An 18,461-nucleotide genomic window follows, 5' to 3' on the forward strand; every position below is an offset into this window, starting at 1 on the left:
ATTCGCTTAAAAATAGAATTTCTGTATTTTACATGAGAGAGCATATTGAGTTGGTTTATATACTCGAAAACAGAGTAGAATAAGGCATTGTATATTTTTACTGACAGATTATATTCAGAGCAATTTTGTTTTTAACATTGGGGTGCCTAGATTATATTTAGATTTTTTTGAATCGGGTAAAATTAGAATTTCTGTATTTTACATAAGAGAGCATACTGTGTTGGTGTATATATTCCAAAACAGAGTAGAATAAGGCATTGTATATTTTTTTTAACAGAGTATATTCAGAGCCATTTTCTTTAAACTTTAAGGCACCTACATATTATTTAGATTTTTTTTGATTCGGGTAAATTTAGAATTTCAGTATTTTACGTGAGAGAGCATATTTAGTTGGTGAATATACTCCAATACAGAGTAGAAAACAGTACTCTATATTTTTTCTGACAGCTTATATTCAGAGTAGTTTTTCTTTTAACATTGGGGAGCCTAGATAATATTTTGATTTTTTTCGATTCTCTTAAATATAGTTTTTCTGTATTTTACATGAGAGAGCATATGGAGTTGGTTTATATACTCCAAAACAGAGTAGAATAGGGCATTGTATATTTTTTCTGACAGAGTATATACAGAGCAATTTTGTTTTTTACTTTGTGGTGCCTAGATAGTATTTAGATTTTATTAATTCGGGTAACATTATAATTTCTGTATTTTACAAGAGAGAGCATATTGAGTTGAGTTGGTGTATATACTACAAAACAGAGAATAGGGCATTGTATATTTTCTCTGACAGAATATATTAAGATCAATCTTGTTTTTAACATTGGGAAGCCTAGATAATATTTACATATTTTTGAATCGGGTAAAATTAAAATTTCTCTATTTTACATGAGAGAGCATATTGAGTTGAGTTGGTGTATACACTACAAAACAGAGAATAGGGCATTGTATCTTTTTTCTAACAGGCTATATTCAGAGCCATTTTCTTTTAACTTTGAGGCCCCTTGATATTATTTAGATTTTCTTCGATTCACAAAAAATTAGAATTTCGGTATTTTACATGAGAGAGCATATTGAGTTGCTGTATATACTCCAAAACAAAGTAGAAATGGGAATTGTATATTTATCCTGACAGAATATATTCAGAGCAATTTTGCTTTTAACATTGGGGTGCCTAGATAATATTTAGATTTTTTTCGATTCGCGTAAATATAGAATTTCGATATTTTACATGAAAGAGCATACTGAGTTGGTGTATATACTCCAAAATAGAGTAGAATAAGGCATTGTATATTTTTTCTAACACACTCTATTTAGAGCCATTTTCTTTTATCTTTGGTGCGTGTAGATTTTATTTAGACTTTTTTCGATTCGCCTAAAATTAGAATATCAGTATTTTACATGAGAGAGCATATTGAGTTGCTGTATATACTCCAAAAGGGAGTAGAAAAAAGCATTGTATATTTTTTCTGACAGATTATATTCAGAGCAATTTTGCTTTTAACATTGGTTGCCTGAATAATATTTAGATTTTTTTCGATTTGCTTAAATATAGAATTTCTTTATTTTACATGAGAGAGCATATGGAATTGGTGTATATACTCCAAAACAGAGTAGAATAGGGCATTGTGTATTTGTTCTGACAGATTATATTCAGAGCAATTTTCTTTTTAACATTGGGGTACCTAGATAATATTTAGTTATTTTTGATTCGTGTAAAATTAGAATTTCTGTATTTTACATGAGAGCATACTGAGTTGGTGTATATATTCCAAAACAGAGTAGAATAGGGCATTGCATATTTTTTCAGAAAGATTATATTCAGAGCGATTTTGTTTTTAACATTAGTGTTCCTAGATAATATTTAGATTTTTTCGATTCGGGTGAAATTTGTATTTCTGTATTTTACATGAGAGAGCATATTGAGTTTCTGTATGTACTACAAAACAGAGTATAAAAGGGCATCTTATATTTTTTCTGACAGATTATATTCAGAGGAAATTTGCTTTTAACATTGGGGTGCATAGATAATATTTAGATTTTATTCGATTCGCTTAAATATAGAATTTCTGTATTTTACATGAGAGAGCGTATGGAGTTGGTGTATATAGTCCAACACAGAGTAGAAAATGGTATTGTGTATTTTCTCTGACAGATTATATTCAGAGCAATTTTGCTTTTAACATTGGGGTGCCTAGATAATATTTAGATATTTTACGATTCGCTAAAATTTAGAATTTCTGTATTTTACATGAGGGAGCATATGGAGTTGGTGTATATACTCCAAAACAGAGTAGAATAGGGTATTTTATATTTTTTCTGACAGATTATATTCAGAGCAATTTTGTTTTTAACAAGGGGTGCCTAGATAATATTTAGATTTTTTACAATACGCTTAAATATAGAATTTCTGTATTTTACATGAGAGAGCATATTGAGTTGGTGTATATACTCGAAAACAGAGTAGAATGGGGCATTGTATACTTTTTCTGACTGATTATATTCAGAGCAATGCTGCTTTTAACATTGGGTTGCCTAGATAATATTTAGATTTTTTCAATTCAGGTAAAATTAGAATTTCTCTATTTTACAGAAGAGAGCATCCTGAGTTGGTGTATATACTCCAAAACAGAGTAGAATAAGGCATTGTATATTTTTTTCTAACAGACTATATTCAGAGTCATTTTCTTTGAACTTTGAGGCACCTAGATATTATTTAGATTTTTTTCGATTCACGTAAAATTAGAATTTCGGTATTTTACATGAGAGAGCATATGGAGTTGGTGTATATACTCTAAAACAGAGTAGAATCGGGCATTGTATATATTTTCTGACAGATTATATTCAGAGCAATTTTGCTTTTAACATTGGGGTGCCTAGATAATATTTAGATTTTTTTCCATTCACGTAAATTTAGAATTTCTGTATTTCACATGACAGAGCATATTGTGTTGGTGTTTATACTACAAAACAGAGTAGAAAAGAACATTGTGTATTTTTACTGACAGATTGTATTCAGAGCAATTTTGCGTTTAACATTGGAGTGCCTAGATAATATTTAGAATTTTTCGATTCGGGTAAAATTAGAATTTCTGTATTTAACATGAGAGAGCATATTGGGTTGGTGTATATACTACAATACAAAGTAGAAAAGTGCATTGTACATTTCTTCTGACAGATTATATTCAGAGCAATTTTGCTTTTAACATTGGGGTGCCTAGATAACATTTAGATTTTTTTCGATACACGTAAAATTATAATTTCTGTATTTTACATGAGAGAGCATACTAAGTTGGTGTATGTACTCCAAAACAGAGTAGAATAAGGCATTTTATATTTTTTCTAACAGACTATATTCAGAGACATTTTCTTTTAACTTTGGGGTGACTAGATATTATTTAGATTTTTTTCGATTCGTGTAAAATTAGAATTTCGGTATTTTACATGAGAGAGCATATTGAGTTGGTGTATATACTACAAAAAAGAGTAGAAAAGGGCACTGTATATTTTTTCTGACAGATTATATTCAGTGCAATTTTTCTTTTAACATTGGGGTACCTAGATAATTTTTAGATTTTTTTTGATTCGCTTAAATACAGAATTTCTATATTTTACATGAGAGAGCATATGGAGTTGGTGTATATACTACAAAAAACAGAAGTAAAGGGCATTGTATATTTTTTCTGACAGATTATATTCAGAGCAATTTTGCTTTTAACATTGGGGTGCCTAGATGATATTTAAATTTTTCTCGATTCACTTACATATAGAATTTCTCTATTTTACGTGAGAGAGCATATGGAGTTGGTTTATATACTCCAAAACAGAGTAGAATAGGGCATTGTATATTTTTTCTGACAGATTATATTCAGAGCAATTTTCTTTTAAACACTAACGTGCCTAGATAATATTTAGATTCTTTCGAATCGGGTAAAATTGGAATTTCTGTATTTTACATGAGAGAGCATCCTGAGATGGTGTATATCCTCCATAATAGAGTAGAATAAGGCATTGTATATTTTTTCTAACAGACTATATTCAGAGCCATTTTCTTGTAACTTTGGGGTGCCTAGATATTATTTAGATTCTTGTCGATTCACGTAAAATTAGAATTTCAGGATTTTACATTAGAGAGCATATGGAGTTGGTGTGTTTACTCCAAAACAGTGTAGAAGAGGGCATTGTATATTTTTTCTGACAGATTATATTCAGAGAGATTTTGTTTTTAACATTGGGGTGCCTAAATAATATTTAGATATTTTTCGATTCGGTTAAATATAGAATTTCTCTATTTTACATGAGAGAGCAAATGAATTTGGTGTATATTCTCCAAACAGACTAGAATATTGTATATTTTTTCTCACAAATTATATTCAGATTTTTTTTGATTCGCTTAAATATAGAAGTTCTGTATTTGATAAGAGAGTATATGGAGTTGGTTTATATACTCCAAAACAGAGTAGAAAAGGGAAGTGTATATTTTTTCTGACAGATTATATTCAGAAAAATTTGGTTTTTAACATTGGAATGCCTAGATAATATTTAGATTTTTTTGATTCCGGTTAACTTACAATTTCTGTATTTTACATGAAAGAACATACTGAGTTGTTGAATATACTCCAAAACTGAGTAGAATAAGTCATTGTATATTTTTTAAACAGACTATATTCAGTGCCATTTTCTTTCAACTTTGGGGCACCTAGATATTATTTAGATTTTCTTCAATTCACGTAATATTAGAATGTAAGTATTTTAGATGAGAGAGCATATTGAGTTGGTGTATAAACTCCAATAGTGTGTAGAAAAGGGCATAGTATAATTTTTATGACAGATTATATTCAGAGCAATTTTGCTTTTAACATTGGGGTGCCTACGTAATATTTAGATTTTTTTCGATTCACGTAAATTTAGAATTTCGATATTTTACATGAAAGAGCATACTGAGTTGGTGTATATATACCAAAACAGAGTAGAATAGGGCATTGTTTATTTTTTCTGACAAATTATATTCAGAAAAATTTTGATTTTGACTTTCGGGTGCCTAGATAATATATAGGTTTTTTTTGATTTGCTGAAATATGGAATTTCTGTATTTTATATGAGAGTGCGTATGGTGTTTGTGTATATATTCCACAACAGAGTACAATAAGGCATTTTATATTTTTTATAATATACTATATTCAGAGACATTTTCTTTTAACTTTGTGGCGCCTAGATATTATTTAGAATTTTTTTTGATTCACATAAAATTAGAATTTTGGTATTTTACATGAGAGAGCATTCTGAGTGGGTGTATATGCTCCAAAACAGAGTAGAATAAGGCATTGTATATTTTTTCTAACAGACTATATTCAGAGCCACTTTTTGTAACTTTTCAGTGCCTAGATATTATTTAGATTTTATTCGATTCGCTTAAATATAGAATTTCTGTATTTTACATGAGAGAGCATATGGAGTTGGTGTATATACTCCAAAACAGAGTAGTATAAGGCATTCTATATTGTTTCTAAGAGACTGTATTCACAGCCATTTTCTTTTAACTTTTAAGCCCCTAGATATTATTTAGATTTTTTTTTGATTCGCATACAATTAGAATTTCGGTATTTTAAATGAGAGAGTATTCAGAGTTGGTGTATATATTCCAAAATGGCGTAGAATACGGCATTGTATATTTTCTCTGACAGATTATATTCAGAGCAATTTTGCTTTTAACATTGGGGTGCCTAGATAATATTTAGATTTTTTTCTATTCACGTAAATTTTGAATTTCGATATTTTACATTAAAGAGCATATTGAGTTTGTGTATGTATTCCAAAACAGAGTAGAATAGGGCATTGTTTATTTTTTCTGACAAATTATATTCAGAAAAATTTTGATTTTAACTTTCAGGTTCCTAGATAATATATAGCTTTTTTTCGATTTGCTTAAATACGGAATTTCTGTATTTTACATGAGAGAGCATATGGAGTTGGTGTATATACTACAAAACAGAGTAGAATAGGGCATTGTATATTTTTTCTGACAGATTATATTCATAGCAATTTTGTTTTAAACATTGGGGTGCCTACATAATATTTTGATTTTTTCGATTCGGGTAAAATTAGAATTTCTGTATTTTACATGATAGAGCATAAGGAGTTTGTGTATATACTCCAAAACAGAGTACAATCGGGCATTGTATATATTTTCTGACAGATTATATTCAGAGCAATTTTGCTATTAACATTGGGGTGCCTACATAATATTTAGACTTTTTTCTATTCATGTAAATATAGAATTCCTGTATTTTACATGAAAGAGCATACTGAGTTGGTGTATATATTCGTAAACAGAGTAGAATAAGGCATTGTATATTTTTTCTAACAGACTATATTCAGAGCCATTTTCCTTTAACTTTGGGGCCCCTAGATATTATTTAGATTTTTTTCGATTTGCGTAAAATTAGAATTTCATTATTTTACCTGAGAGACCATATTGAGTTGGTGTATATATTACAAAACAGAGTATAAAATGGCATTGTATATTTCTTCTGACAGATTACATTCAGAAGAATTCTGCTTTTAACATTGGGGTGCCTAGATAATATTTAGATTTTTTTCGATTCACTTAAATATTCAATTTCTGTATTTTGCATGAGAGAGCATATGGAGTTGGTGTATATACTCGAAAACACAGTAGATTAGGGCATTATTAATTTTATCTGACAGTTTATATTAAGAGCCATTTTGTTTTTAACATTGGGGTGCCTTGATAATATTTAGATTTTTTTTGATTCGCTTATATATAGAATTTCTGTATTTTACATGAGAGAGCGTACTGAGTTGGTGTATATAATCCAAAACAGAGTAGAAATTGGCATTGTATATTTTTTCTAACAGACTATATTCAGAGACATTTTCTTTTAACTTTGGGGCGCCTAGATATTCTTTAGATTTTTTTCTATTTCCGTAAAATTAAAATTTCGGTATTTTACATGAGAGAACATACTGAGTTGGTGTATATACTCCAAAACAGAGTAGAATTAGGAATTGTATATTTTTTTTTACAGAGTATATAAAGAGCTATTTTCTTTTATCTTTGGAAGGCCTAGATATTATTTAGATTTTTTTCGATTTGCGTAAAATTTGAATTTCGGTATTTTACATGAGAGTGCATACTGAGTGGGTGTATATACTCCAAAACAGAGTAGAATAATGCATTGTATATTTTTTGACAGATTATATTAAGAGAAATTTGCTTTTAACATTGGGGTTCCTAGATAATCTTTAGATTATTTTAGATATTTTTTGATTCTGGTAAAATTAGAATTTCGGTATTTCACATGAAAGAGCATAATGAGTTGGGGTATGTACTAAAAAACAGAGTAGAATAGGGCATTGTATATTTTTTCTGATAGTTTATATTCAGAGCAATTTTATTTTTAACATTGAGTTTCCTAGATAATATTTAGATTTTTTCAATTCGAGTAAAATTAGAATTTCTGTATTTTACATGAGAGAGCATACTGACTTGGTGTATATTCTCGAAAACAGAATAGAATAAGGCATTGTATATTGTTTTTACAGACTATATTCAGATCCATTTTATTTTAACTTTGGAACCCCTAGATTTATTTAGATTTTTTTCGATTTGCGTAAAATTAGAATTTCGGTATTTTACATGAGAGCATACTGAGTTGGTGTATATACTCCAAAACAGAATAGAATAGGGCATTGTGTATTATTTCTGACAGATAATATTCTGAAAAATTTTGCTTTTAACATCGGGATGCCAAATTAATATTTAGATTATTTTCAATTTGAGTGAATATAGAATTTCTGTATTTTACATGAGAGAGCATATTGAGTTAGTGTATATACTACAAAACAAAGTAGAATAGGGCATTGTATATTTTTTCTGACATTTTATATTCAGAACAATTTTGCTATTAACATTGGGGTGCCTAGATAATGTTTAAATTTCCTTTGATTAACGTAAATTTATAATTTTGGTATTTTACATGAGAGAGCATTCTGAGTTGGTATATGTACTCCAAAACAGAGTAGAAACGGCATTGTATATTTTTTCTGACAGAATATATTCAAAGCCATTTTTTATCAACATTTGTGTGCCTAGATAATATTTAGATTTTTTCGATCGAGTATATATAGAATTTCAGTGTTTTACATGAGAGACCATATTGGGTTGGTGTATATACTCCAAAACAGGGTAGAAAAAGGCATTGTATATTTTTTTCTGAAAAATAATATTCATAGCAATTTTGCTTATAATATTGGGGTGCATAGATAATATTTAGATTTTTTTCGATTCACATAAATTTAGAATTTCGGTATTTTATCGAAACAGAGTATAAAAGGGCATTGCATATTTTTTCTGACAGATGATATTCAGAGCAATTTTGCTTTTAATATTGGGGTTCCTAGATAATATGTGGATTTTTTTCAGTTCGTGGAAATTAGAATATTGGTATTTTACATTGAAGAGCATATTGAGTTGGTGTATATACTCCAAAACAGGGTAGAAAAGGTCATTGCATATTTTCTCTGACAGATTATATTTAGAGCAATTTTACTTTTACCATTGGGGTGCCAAGATAAAATTAAATTTTTTCGGTTCATGTAAAATTAGAATTTCAATATTTTACATGAGAGAGCATGTTAAGTTGGTGTATATACTCCCAAACAGAGTAGAAAAGGCCATTTTATATTTTTTCTGATAGATTATATTCAGAGCAATTTTACTTTTAACATTGGGGTGCCGCGATAATATTTATAGTTTTTTGATTTTGGTAAAATTAGTATTACTGTATTTTACATTAGAGAGCATATTGAGTTGGTGTATATACTACAAAAAGAGTAGAAAATGGCATTGTATATTTATTCTGACAGATTATATTCAGAGAAATTTTGCTTTTAACATTCGGGTGCCTAGATAATATTTAGATTTTATTCGAATCACGTAAATTTAGAATTTTGGTATTTTACATGAGAGAGCATATGGAGTTGGTGTATATACTCCAAAATATAGTAGAATACGGCATTGTATATTTTTTCTAACAGATTATATTCAGAGAAATTTTGTTTTTAACATTGGGGTGGCTTGATAATATTTAGATTTTTTAGATTCGTTTAAAATTGGAATTTCTGAATTTTACATGAGAGAGCACCCTGAGTTGGTATATATACTCCAAAACACAGTAGAATAATGCATTGTATATTTTTTATAACAGACTATATTCAGAGCCATTTTCTTTTAAGTTTGGGGCACCTCGATATTATTTAGATTTTTTTTGATTCACGTAAAATAAGAATTTTGGTATTTTACATGAGAGAGCATATTGAGTTGGTGTATGTACTACAAAACCGATTAGAAAAGGGCATCTTATATTTTTTCTGACAGATTCTATTCAGTGCAAATTTGCTTTTAACATTGGGGTGACTATTTAGATATTTTTCGATTCGCTTAAATATAGAATTTCTGTATTTTAGATGAGAGAGCATATGGACTCGGTGTATATACTTCGAAGCAGTGTAGAATAGGGCATTCTATATTTTTTCTGACAGATTATATTCAGAGAAATTTTGTTTTTAACATTGGGTTGACTAAATAATATTTGGATTTTTTCGATTTGGGTAAAATTTGAATTTCTGTATTTTACATGAGAGAGCATACTGAGTTGGTGTACATACTCCAAAACAGAGTAGAATAGGGCATTGTTGATTTTTTCTGACAGATTTTATGCATAGCAATTTTGCTTTAACATTGGGGTGCCTAGATAATATTTAGATTTTTTTGAATCGCTTAAATATAGAATTTCTGCATTTTAGCTGAGAGAGCTTATGGAGTTGGTTTATATACTCCAAAATAATCAAGAATAATGCATTTTATATTTTTTGTACAGATTATATTCAGAGCAATTTTATTTTTAACATTGGGGTGCCAGGATAATATTCAGATTTTTTTCCATTCGTGTAAATTTAGAATTTAGGTATTTTACATGAGAGAGTATACTGAGTTGGTGTATACTCCAGAAGAGAGTAGAATAAAGCATTGTATATTTTTACTAACAGACTATATTCAGAGCCATTTTTTTTATCTTTTGGGTGCCTAGATATTATTTATATTCTTTTCAATTCACATAAAATTAGAATTTCTGTATTTTACATGAGAGAGCATAGTGAGTTGGTGTATATACTACAAAACAGAGTAAAAAGAGCATTGTATATTTTTTCTGACAGATTATACTCAGAGAAATTTTGTTTATGACATTGGGGTGCCTAGATAATATTTAGATTTTTTTCGATTCACTTAAATATAGAATTTCTGTATTTTACATGAGAGAGCATATGGAGTTGGTGTATATACTCCAAAACAGAGTAGAATAGGGCATTGTATATTTTCTCTGACAGATTATATTCAAAGCAATTTTGTTTTGAACATTGGTGTGCCTAGATAAAATTTAGACATTTTTGATTCGGGTAAAATTAGAATTTCTGTATTTTACATGAGAGAGCATACTGAGTTGTCGAATATACTCCAAAAAAGAGTAAAATTAGGCATTGTATATTTTTCTAACAGACTATATTCAGAGCCATTTTCTTTTAACTTTGGGGCACCAAGGTATTATTTAGATATTTTTGATTCACATAAAATAAGAATTTCTGTATTTTACATGAGAAAGCATACTGAGTTGGTGTATATACTTTAAAACAGAGTAGAATAAGGCATTGTATATTCTTTCTAACAGACTATATTCAGAGCCATTTTTTTTGAACGTTGGGGTGCCTAGATGTTATTTAGAATTTTTTCCATTCGCTTAAATATAGAATTTCTGTATTTTACATGAGAGAGCATATGGAGTTGGTGTATATACTGCAAAACAGAGTAGAATAGGTCATTGTATATTTTTTCTGACAGATTATATTCAGAGCAATTTTTTTTTTACCATTGGGGTGCTTAGATAATATTTAGATTTTTTGACTCGGGTAAAATTAGAATTTCTGTATTTTACATGAGAGAGCATACTGAGTTAGTATATATACTCCAAAATAGAGTAGAATAAGGGATTGTATATTTTTTCTAACAGACTATATTCAGAGCCATTTTTTTTAACGTTGCGGCGCCTAGATATAATTTAGATTTTATTCGATTCGCGTAAAATTAGAATTTCGGTATTTTATATATGAGAGCATACCGTGTTGTGTATATACTCCAAAACAGAGTAGAATGAGGCATTGTATATTTTTTATTACCGACTATATTCAGAGCTATTTTCTTTTAATTTTGGGGCGCCTAGATATCATTTAGATTTTTTTCAATTCACGTAAAATTAGTATTTCTGTATTTTACATGAGAGCATATTGAGTTGGTGTATATACTACAAAACAGAGTAGAAAAGGGCATTGTTTATTTTCTCTGACAGACCATATTCAGAGCAATTTTGCTTTTAACATTGGGGTACCTACATAATATTTAGATTTTTTTCGATTCACTTAAATATAGTATTTCTGTATTTTACATGAGAGAGCATATGGAGCTGGTGTATATACTCAAAAACAAAATAGAATAGGGCATTTTATATTTTTTCTGACAGATTATATTCAGAGTAATTTTGTTTTGAACATTGGGGTGCCTAGATAATATTTAGATTTTTTACGATTCCCTTAAGTATAGAATTTCTCTATTTTACATGAGAGAGCATATGGAGTTGGTGTATATACTCCAAAACAGAGTAGAATAAGGCATTGTATATTTTTTCTTACAGACTATATTCAGAACCATTTTCTTTTAACTTTGGGGCACCTAGATATTATATAGATTTATTTCAATTCACGTAAAATTAGAATTACAGTATTTTACATGAGAGAGCATATTGAGTTGGTGTATATACTCCAAAACAGAGTGGAATAGGGCATTGTATATTTTTTCTGACAGATTATATTCAGAGCAATTTTGTTTTAAACATTGGTGTGCCTAGATAATATTTAGATTTTTTTCGATTCCTATAAAATAAGAATTTCTGTATTTTACATGAGAGAGCATACTGAGTTGGTGTATATACTCCAAAATAGAGTAGCATCAGGCATTGTAGATTTTTTTCGATTTGCTTAAATATAGAATTTTTGTATTTTACATGATAGAGCATATGGAGTTTGTGTATATACTAAAAAACAGAGTAGAATAGGGCAATGTATATTTTTTCTGACAGATTATATTCAGAGCAATTTTGTTTTTAACATTGGTGTGCCTAGATAATATTTAGATTTTTTTCAATTCGATTAAATATAGAATTTCTGTATTTTACATGGGAGAGCATATGGAGTAGGTGTATATACTCCAAAACAGAGTAGGATAGGCCCTTGTATATTTTTTCTCACAGATTATATTCAGAGCAATTTTGTTTTTAACTTTTGTGTGCCTACATAATATTTAGATTCTTTCGACTTGGGTAAAATTAGAATTTCTGTATGTTAGATGAGAGAGCATAGTGAGCTGCTGTATATACTCCAAAACAGAGTAGAATAAGGCATTGTATATTTTTACTAACAAACTTTATTCAGAGCCATTTTCTTTGAACTTTGCAATGCCTAGATATTATTTGGATTTTTTTCGATTCGCCTAAAATTAGAATTTCGGTATTTTACAGAAGAGAGCATATTGAGTTGGTGTGTATACTCCAAAACAGAGTAGAAAAGGGCATTGTATATTTTTTCAGACAGATTATAGTCAGAGCAATCTTGCTTATAACATTGGGGTGCCTATATAATATTTAGATTTTTTCAATTCACGTAATATTAGAATTTTGGTATTTTATATGAGAGAGCATACTCAGTTGGTGTATATACTACAAAACAGAATAGAATAAAACATTGTATATTTTTTCTAACAGACTGTATTGAGAGCCATATTCCTTTAGCTTTGGGGCGCCTAGATATTATTTAGATTATTTTCAATTGGCGTAAAATTAAAATTTCGGTAGTTTACATGAGAGAGCATATTGAGTTGGTATATATACTCCAAAAAGGAGTAGAAATGGTCATTTCATAATTTTTCTGACAGATTATATTCAGAGGAATTTTACTTTTAACATTGTGGTTCCTAGATAATATTTAGATTTTTTTCAATTCGCTTAAATATAGAGTTTCTGTATTTTACATGAGAGAGCATATTTAGTTGGTGTATATACTCGAAAACAGAGTAGAAAAGGTCATTTTTTTTTTCTGACAGACTATATTCAGAGGAATTTTGCTTTTAACATAGGAGTTCTTGGATAATATTTAGATTTTTTTTGATTCGCTTAAATATAGAATTTCTGTATTTTACATGAGAGAGCATATGGAGTTGGTTTATATACTCCAAAACAGAGTAGAATAAGGCACTGTATATTTTTTCTGACAGAATATAATCAGAGCAATTTTGTTTTTAACATTGGGATGTCTAGGGAATATTTAGGTTCTTTTGGATTCGCTTAAATATAGAATTTCTTTATTTCACCAAAGAGAGCATATGGAGTTGGTGTATATACTCCAAAACAGAGTAGAATAGGGCATTGTGTATTTTTTCTGACAGATTATATTCAGAGTAATTTTGTTTTTAACATTGGGGTGCCTAGATAATATTTACATTATTTCGATTCACTTAAAATTAGAATTTTGGTATTTTATATGAGAGAGCATACTGAGTTAAGGTATATACTCTAAAACACAGTAGAATAAGGCATTGTATATTTTTCCTAACAGAGTATATTCAGAGCCGTTTTCTTTTAACTTTGGGGCGACTAGATATCATTTAGATTTTTTTCGATTCACATAAAATTAGAATTTCTGTATTTTACATGGGAGAGCATATGGAATTGCTGTATATACTCCAAAACGGAGTACAATAGGGCATTGTATATTTTTTCTGACAGATTATATTCAGAGTAATTTTGCTGTTAACATTGAGGTGCCTAGATAATATTTAGATTTTTTTCGATTCGCTTAAATACAGAATTTCTGTATTTTATATGATAGAGCATATGGAGTTGGTGTATATATTCCAAAAAGAATTAGAATAGGGCATTGTATATTTTTTCTGACTGATTATATTCAGAACAATTTTGTTTTTAACATCGGTATGCCTAGATAATATTTAGATTTTTTTCTATTTATGTAAAATTAGAATTTCTGTATTTTATATGAGAGAGCATACTGAGTTGGTGTATATACACCAAAACAGAGAAGAAAAGGGCATTGTATATTTTTTCTAACAGACCATATTCAGAGCCATTTTCTTTTAACTTTTGAGCGCCTAGATATTTTTTAGATTTTTTTCGATTCGCTTAAATATAGAATTTCTGTATTGTACATGAAAGAGCATATTAAGTTGGTGTATATACTCCAAAACAGAGTAGAAAAGGGCATTGTGTATTTTTTCTGACGGATTATATTCAGAGCAATTTTCTTTTTAACTGTGGGGTGCCTAGATAATATTTAGATTTATCCGATTCACATAAGATTAGAATTTCTGTATTTTACTAGAGAGCAAATGGAGTTGCTCTATATACTTCAAAACAGATTAATATAGGGCATTGTATATTTTTTGACAGATTATATTCAGAGCAATTTTGTTTTTAACATTGAAGTGCCTAGATAATATTTAGATTTTTTCAATTCAGGTAAAATTAGAATTTCGGTATTTTACATGAGAGAGCATATTGAGTTGGTGTATATACCCCAAAACAGAGTAGAAAAGGTCATTGTGTATTTTTTATGACAGATTATATTCAGAGTAATTTTCTTTTAACATTGGGGTGCCTAAATAATATTTAGATTTTTTTCGATTCACGTAAAATTATAGTTTTGTAATTTTACATGGGTGAGCATACTGTGTAGGTTTGTATTCTCCAAAACAGAGTAGAATAAGGCATTTTTTATTTTTTCTAACACACGAAATTTAGAGCCATTTTCTTTTAACTTTGGGGCACCTAGATATTATTTAGATTTTTTTCGATTCGCGTAAAATTAGAATTTCTGTATTTTACCTGAGAGAGCATATGGAGTTGGTGTATATACTACAAAACACAGTCGAAAAGGGCATAGTGTATTTGATCTGACAGATTATATTCAGAGCAATTTTGCTTTTAACATTGGGGTGGCTAAATAATATTTAGAATTCTTTCGATTCACTTAAATATAGAATTTTTGTATTTTACATGAGAGAGCATATGGAGTTGCTGTATATACTCCAAAGCAGAGTAGAATAGGGCATTGTATATTTTTTCTTACAGATTTTATTGAGAGCAATTTTGTTTTTAACATTGGGGTTCCTAGATAACATTTACATTTTTTCGATTCGCATAAAATTTTAATTTCTGTATTTTACATGAGAGAGCATACTGAGTTTGTGTATATACTCCCAAAAAGAGTAGAATAAGGCAGTGTATATTTTTTCTAACAGACTATATAGAGAGCTATTTTCTTTTAACTTTCGAGCGCCTAGATATTATTTAGAATTTTTTCGATTCGCGTAAAATTAGAATTTCAGTATTTTACATGAGAGAGCATATTGAGTTGGTGTATATACTACAAAACAGAGTAGAAAATGGCCTAGTATATTTTCTCTGACAGATTATATTCAGAGCAATTTTGCTTTTAACATTGGGGTGGCTAGATTATATTTAGATTTTTTTCGATACGCTTAAATATAGAATTTCTGTATTTTACATGAGAGAGCATATGGAGTTGGTGTATATACGCCGAAACACAGAAGAATAGGGCATTGTATATTTTTTCTGACAGATTATATTCAGAGAAATTTTCTTTTTAACTTTGGAGTGCCTAAATAATATTCAGATTATTTTGATTTGGGTAGAATTAGAATTTCAGTATTTTAGAAGAGAGAGCCTAATGAGTTGTTGTATAAACTCCAAAACAGAGTAGAATAAGGCATTGTATATTTTTTCTAACAGAGTATATTCAGAGCCGTTTTCTTTTACCTTTGGGGCACCTAGATATTATTTAGATTTTTTTCGATTCACGTAAAATTAGAATTTCGGTATTTTATATGAGAGAGCATATTGAGTTTGTGTATATACTACAAAACAGAGTAGAAAAGGGCATTGTACATGTTTTCTGACAGATTATATTCAGAGTAATTTTGCTTTTAACATTGGGGTGGCTAGATAATATTTAGATTTTTTTCGATTCGCTTAAATATAGAACTTCTGTATTTTACATGAGAGAGCATATGGAATTGGTGTATATACTCAAAAACAGAGTAGAAAAGGGCATTGTATATTTTTTTCTGAATGCTTTTATTCAGAGCAATTTTGTTTTTAACATTAGGGTGCCTAGATAATATTAGATATTTTTCCATTCATGTAAAATTAGAATTTCAGTATTTTACATGAGAGAGCATACTGAGTTGGTGTATATACATTAAAACAGAGTAGAATAGGGCATTGTATATTTTTTCTGACAGATTGTATTCAGAGCAATTTTGTTTTAACATTGGGTTGCCTAGATAATATTTAGATTTTTTCGATTAGGGTTAAATTATAATTTCTGTATTTTACATGAGAGAGCATATTGAGTTGGTGTATATACTCCAAAACAGAGTAGAATAGGGCATTCTATATTTTTTCAGACAGATTATGTTCACAGCAATTTTGTTTGTAACATTGGGTTGCCTCAATAATATTTAGATTTTTTTTGATTCGAGTAAATTTAGAATTTCTGTATTTTACATGAGAGAGCATATTCAGTTGGTGTATATACTCCAAAACAGAGTACAAAAGGCATTGTATATTTTTTCTAAAAGACTATATTCAGAGCCGTTTTCTTTTAACTTTGGGGCGCCTAGATATTATTTAGATTTTTTTCGATTTGCATAAAATTCTAATTTAGTTATTTAACATGAGAGTGCATATTGAGTTGGTGTATATAGTACAAAACAAATTAGAAAAGGGCATTGTATATGTTTTCTGACAGATTATATTCAGAGCAATTTTGCTTTTAACATTGGGGTGCCTAGATAATATTTAGATAATTTTCGATTCGCTTAAATATAGAATATCTGTATTTTACATGAGAGAGCATATAAAGTTGGTGTATATAATCCAAAACAGAGTAGAATAGGGCATTGTATATTTTTTCTGACAGATTACATTCAGATAAATTTTATTTTTAAGATTGGGGTGCCTAGATAATATTTAAATTTTTTTTGGTTCACGGAAATTCAGAATTTCGGTATTTTACATGAGAGAGCATACTGAATTGGTGTATATACTCCAAAACAGAGTAGAATAAGGCATTGTATATTTTTTCTCACAGACTATATTCAGAGCCGTTTTCTTTTAACTTTGGGGTGCCTAGATATTATTTAGATGTTTTTCGATTCACGTAAAATTAGAATGTCGCTATTTTATATGAGAGAGCATATTGAGTTGGTGTATATACTACAAAACAGAGTAGAAAAGGGCATTGTATATGTTTTCTTACAGATGATATTCAGAGCAATTTTGCTTTTAATATTGGGGTGCCCAGATAATATTTAGATTTTTTTCGATTCACTTAAATATAGAATTTCTCTATTTTACATGAGAGAGCATATGGAGTTGGTGTATATACTCCTAAACAGAGTAGAATAGGGCATTGTATATTTTTCCGGACACATTATACTCAGAGTTATTTTGTTTTTAGACGGGGGTCTTGTGTGCTTTTGGAGATATTTGGAGTAATATCCTTTTAGTTTCTGGATATTAGAAACAATATTACAGTGGTGGTGTACACTTCTTGCGATATTAAGAGTATACTCATCCTCTGTCCCTGGGATATTAGGAACTACATCGCAGAAGCGTTGCACTTTGCCTATAATATTGGAACAATCACAGAGTGTACACCTTCTTTCATTGTGAGAGAAATACCTACTTAGGATATGATGGATAATATCGCAAAATTGACACACATGGGTATATACCCACTGTGATATTGGAAGTCATTTTTATCTAATATACTAAAAGTCATAACCCAGAAAAAACTCATAATGTTTACACTTATTGGGATATTACACTCAATGTATAGAATATGTAACATATGTACATTGACTGCGATGTACATACATGTACACAATACAGATGTACAATAAATGTACATAAACTGTATCATTTGTACGGATATATGTACAAAATGTGCACACAATAGGTATGCACATAATGTGTAGAATATGTACATTTATTGTAATATCAAAATGTTATATAATCACAACTGCATATAAAATCACAATACACATGTAATATCAATATAAATTTACATATTGCAAACATGTATATTTACATTTATTGTGATATGATATGTAAACATGTACATCATGTACCTATTATGTACAGATGCACAATATATGCAAGTGTACATATGTGGGTACAGTATGTACATATGTACACTACACATGTGTACATATAATGTGGATATGTACCTTCTGTACC

Source organism: Callithrix jacchus, chromosome 20, assembly GCF_049354715.1.
Source record: "Callithrix jacchus isolate 240 chromosome 20, calJac240_pri, whole genome shotgun sequence".
Lineage (NCBI taxonomy): Eukaryota > Metazoa > Chordata > Mammalia > Primates > Cebidae > Callithrix > Callithrix jacchus.